The 4,475-nt window shown below is 36.1% G+C and overlaps 1 pseudogene; it reads left to right on the top strand.

The window, feature by feature from the left end:
* Window positions 1–2,264: 2,264 nt before the first annotated feature.
* LOC118606101 lies at window positions 2,265–2,383 on the top strand (annotated as a pseudogene).
* The last annotated feature ends 2,092 nt before the right edge of the window (window positions 2,384–4,475 follow it).

Here is a 4,475-nt window from a genome sequence, read left to right as displayed (position 1 = left end):
CTCTCTTTACTCAGGACTGTAAGTGTCCCAGCTCCCCAAACCGAGGACTTCTACTCCATAAAAATGAAATAGGAAGACACTCCTTTGTTAACTTTCTATAGAAGCTGAAGTTCTCGTTGGGCCATAATTAGTAACCAGAGCTGAAGGTTTAGCAATTAAATCCCCCATGAAAATATATGAATAAAAGTAGAAATGTTATGGGCTGATTTTTTTGACTAACCTTCTGCCAGCTCTTGCAATGTTTTATGAAGAGATGCCAGCACATTCAATAAATCTCAGCTGGCTCTTGTCCAGGAGAAATTATCACCAGCCTGTTGAAGGATCTCTGGCTTCTTCTTAAGAAAGGGAGGAGAGGGAGAATTGTTCTGGTTCATTCTGAGTTGTGCATTATACATTAAATTAAAATATATGTTTCACCCATTTAGCAGTCTGAATAATAAAAGCTGTATACAGCTGCAACAACTCTGCTCAATGCATTTTAATGACTGATTTGTGAATATACTAGAATTATAGCTGCTATTCAAATATTTTCCCTTTTTTAAGAAGTCACAAATCCTTCCCTTTAAAAATTCACAGACAAACACGTTATAATCTTTTAATAATTTGTCCTAAAGAGTTTTAAAGCTTAGAATGTGTGGAAATTATTTGTTTTAGGACCAGTAAATATAATGGGCTTGTCAATATGGTATTCAAATAACTGTCAAAATATTTGGAGTGTCTCCAACGAAAGGAACCTAACTCAATTTCTGCATTCAAATGAATTCTAAATAGAAAAAGTGATATACAGTTCAAAAGGAAGCATTAGACTATAAAGCACCTTCTCATTTCTCTAAGGAATTGTGATCTCCTACTCAAATAGACTTTTAAATGGTTGCCGAGTTTTCAGGCTTCTCAGATGTTCATGCTTAAATCAGTTTGAACTCGTTAAGTAGAGTCACAATTAGAATTGTAATTTCTTTTCTTTGCATTTTTAACCAATTGTGAAGAAAGCTAACAAAATTGGGAAATGAACATCTGCAATCTTTAATATGATAACTAGGTCTTAGAAGGGTGAAACAATGCTTTATTGACCTCCAGAGGTTATTTTTCTAAGCATAATGCCAGCTCTGACATAGTGGCTCTGTACTTTTTATATGATGACCCATAAACCACAAACCAAAAGCTTTCTCTAATGAGTTCTAAAAGCCAGCAGATTTAACTTATAAGAGTCAACTTATGAGAAAAAAAATGACATATTATGACAAAAGTAATATAACATTCTAAATTTCTCATAGAAATTTACAAAAATCTTATTAACTAAGCAGCTAAAAGTTTAGGATGCTTATTATGATCAAAGTAAGAAAATTCTCAGTAATTCACCATTAATTCATATGTCCATTCGAATGGGTTGGAAACTTGTTAGTAAAACATGATGCTCTATGAAATCCTTTGCAGAGCAAATGCTTGCCCATTTCATCCTTAAATAATCCTCAGTCTCTTAATACTGCCCCCAGAATCATATTTTATAAAGCATGGTTTCCCCAGCTCCTCTTCCCCTGCCAGAAAAAGAAATTTGAAGATTTTTTAGAAGCTGGAAAACAATGTTTTATTTCAGAATGTATTAGTGGTTTGTAGCACTCATGATTCAAATTTTTCCTAAGCAGTTTTCTGAATCTGTAAACCAGTCTCAATGTCTGTTTATGAGAATTCATTTAGAAAAGCCCCTTTGGAATTGTTGTTCTAGAATAGGAGTCAGTAGACTTTTCCTGTAAAGGACCAGATAGTAAATCATTTGGACGTTGAGGACTCTCACTGTCACAATCTCTCAATTCTGCCATTGCAATGCAAAGGGAACCATAGACAACATGCAAACATGTATGTAGTTGGTGGATTTGGCCCATGGGCTATTCTGAAGCAGTGATTCCCAACCGATGTTTGTGTGATGGGGAGAGAACATGAGAAGTTCATGGTGGGAAATAGGTCAAGAAATTTTCATCTTTTCTATCAAGAGTGAACAGGCAATCTATTTTTTTTTCTAAAATAATAATTTGGTGGGACCGCAGTTTACTAAAAATTGCATGAATAATACAAATGAGGATCAGACATCGCTTTAAATATAACTATATCATTAACATGTATTATACAGAATAGTGATGCCCAATAGCAATATCTCATGAGACATATGTGATTTAAGATTATCTAGTAGCCACATGAAAACAGTAAAAAGATAAAGTAAAATTAATTTAAATACTATACTTTATTTAAGTCAACATATTAAAAATTTCATCTATGGCCATGCCACCCTGAATAAGCTCGATCCCATCTGATCTCAGAAGCTAAGCAGTGTCAGGCATGGTTAGTACTTGGATGGGAGACCACCTAGGAAGACCAGGTGCTGTAGGCATAAAAAATAAAAAATAAAGGATTGTAAGCCGACAAGGTTCTTGCAATTTGTGAGGTCAATCAAGGGTTTTCTCACCTAAAAATAAATAAATAAATAAAAATTTTGATTATACTATGTAATCAATGTTAAAAATTATCTATAGGATATTTTACATTTTTTTTTTGTACAAGCCCTTTGAAATCTGTTGTTTTATATGTACAGCATATTTCACATTGGACTAGTTACATATCTAGTGCTAATTGGCCATGTGTGGCTAGTGACTACCATATGGATTCTATAGGAAAAGATCAGGTAACACTTTACTTATACTCACTGGGCTATATTTTGGGAACAAGCTGTGTAGGACATAGGGCAGGTTAATGCTCTCTTTTTTATTCTCTGTAACGGAGCCTAAAACACCGTTATAACACAGCATTTTGGGAAGTCACTGACAATCAGGAGAGCCAACATTTAGGGTGAAACCTTTCTGCCAGTCTGCATAGAGACCTCAAGGTAAATTCGGCCACATAATCAATCACTTTAAATCTCAGTGTTCATTTAAAACAGCTATTTTCCTTTATTTTACAAGCAAGGGTTGCAAATTCCAGTGCTGGAAAATACCACAAAGGTAGAAATGAGAGAATACAGCTGGATGAAGACAGTAGAGAATGATAGAGTGATGAGACCATCTGTGGCAGATGACAAGTATACATTCTCATCAAAGTATCCACATTCCAAAAACTAAACACTGTGTCACCAAACAAAACATATCTGCAAGGCCACCACTGGCTGTCATGACCTATCAGTTTGCTGTCTCTGGCTACACACACTAAGCCTAAAGTTGTATTTACTAATCTAAAAGAATTAACGTTATTATATTCGAATAGATCAGTACTTGTCCGATCGTTGCCAGTTTGGGGAGGGTCAGGCGATCTAATTCCAGCCTCACCTCTCCCTCTCCCCTTCTGTCTTGTGGGGTATCCTGCTCACTTTGACTGCAGAGTCTATCACAAAGTCCTTTTGCTCACAATTTCTCTACTCTTTTTTACCAACCAGGAAAAAAAAAAAATGCCCCTCTTAGAAGCCTTCTCAGTCTCGGTCTAATGTTCAAAGCCATGAAGATCCACAAAGCCAACATTCAAAAAGCTCTGGAAACTAAAAGCTTTTGAACACTTGTGTGGTGATAACATCTTACCTGGTCTGAACTCAGTTATCAGCAAATTGTGATTTTGCTAGATGTGAGTCTCTTGATACGTCTTTATTTAGAAAACCATTGAAAAAATTCCTACTGCAGAAATGTTAATATTTTTTTTAATACAGGTGCTGTCCTAGATCCCACTGGGATGATTCTGTCATATATAGTGTTCATACCACGTTTTCTTTCTAATATCAGAAAAATTCTGAAACACATCTGGCTCCTAGGCGCCTTTATTAGTAGACCTTTATTATTACTACTAGCAGAAGTAGGACTAACTAGTTATTTAGCACTAAATAGGCTCCAGGTACTTTGCATGGTTTAATTTCTTTATTCCACACACTGGTTCTATTAGGTAGGTATTATTATTATGTTCTTTTACAGATGTAGAAAGTAAGGCACAGTGGAGTTAGGTAGCTTGCCCAAGGTCACACAGCTCTTAAGTGGCACCACCAGGGGATGCCAGTAATCAGACCAAGCAGTCTGGCATAGAGGCTGTAGTCTGTCTTCATCACTGAGCCAAGTGCCTCTCCAAGTGACGGGTCCCCTTCACTTAATATGTAATATGTGAATATCTGTCCCCTGAACTAGAATTCGTACTCCCTGAAGGCAGGGGTTGTCTCCCTGATACTTTCTACCTGGTAAAGGTGAGCATAGCATTTACAGCAAAGAATCATTAGGTGTAAAAGAGAGTTATGAATTTCAGGATTTTGATCTAGGTTCTGCAGATTATATTCTCATTTGTTCTATCTTCTGTAAACTGTTATTCAATAAACTCTTTTCCTCTCAAGGTAAAGAAATACAGGCGCATATATGTAGCACTTCAGCTATAGCCAAGGGAAGTTCTCCTGGTTCCCCCATATTAAATGTTTACCCTGAGCTATGCAGTGTGGAAAAGCTATGTATATCTTGCCTCAG

The sequence above is a fragment of the Rousettus aegyptiacus genome, unplaced genomic scaffold (assembly GCF_014176215.1).
Source record: "Rousettus aegyptiacus isolate mRouAeg1 unplaced genomic scaffold, mRouAeg1.p scaffold_m13_p_7, whole genome shotgun sequence".
In the NCBI taxonomy this organism is placed as follows: Eukaryota; Metazoa; Chordata; class Mammalia; order Chiroptera; family Pteropodidae; genus Rousettus; species Rousettus aegyptiacus.
Note: the sequence above shows the minus strand (reverse complement) of the source record. Positions and strands in the feature narration are given on the sequence as shown.